This window comes from Penaeus monodon, chromosome 20, assembly GCF_015228065.2.
Source record: "Penaeus monodon isolate SGIC_2016 chromosome 20, NSTDA_Pmon_1, whole genome shotgun sequence".
Taxonomy (NCBI): domain Eukaryota; kingdom Metazoa; phylum Arthropoda; class Malacostraca; order Decapoda; family Penaeidae; genus Penaeus; species Penaeus monodon.
The window spans coordinates 41,167,648-41,168,107 of NC_051405.1; the positions used below are offsets into that span (position 1 = coordinate 41,167,648).

At 37.8% G+C, this 460-nt stretch overlaps 1 protein-coding gene across 1 annotated transcript in view; it reads left to right on the top strand.

The window, feature by feature from the left end:
• The first annotated feature begins 262 nt into the window (after positions 1-262).
• LOC119585827 (GTP-binding protein 2-like) overlaps positions 263-460 on the top strand; it is a 21,928-nt gene continuing 21,730 nt past the window's right edge. The window contains exon 1 of the mRNA XM_037934553.1: positions 263-405. The gene's annotated coding sequence lies outside the window, so the exon portion shown is untranslated. The remainder of the gene's footprint in view (positions 406-460) is intronic.

The window sequence follows — 460 nt, forward strand, 5'->3', positions numbered from 1 at the left end:
GTTGACCAGATAGCGAGTATCGATCCGAGTCTATCTAATCTATCCAATTCCTGTCTGCTTCGACTTGTTTACGACCTGTTTTCAGTGCATTTCCTTTGTTTAGACCTATAATTCTGAAACTATTAATATTAGAATTTAGATCGCACAAGAAATCTCCCTCAATTGCAGAAATATTGAACTATCTGGCACTCTAATGATTGCACCACGTGACTCGTGACAAGAGCCTATATAATGAAACAAATTTGGCAAGTAAGGACACTACAAGCTGCTGCAGTTCCTTGACCTAGTGACATATTATGCCGAGTGTATATTATGGCTTAAAAAGTATTCGTTTTAGAGCGGCGATGACTAGGCTGTTCGAGTACAAAAATGTCTTAGGCTAGAGGAGTAGATTAATTTCTTCAGGTAAGTTTTATCTTCTATTGAAAGATTTACCACATACAGGCATGTGTTGTTTTGC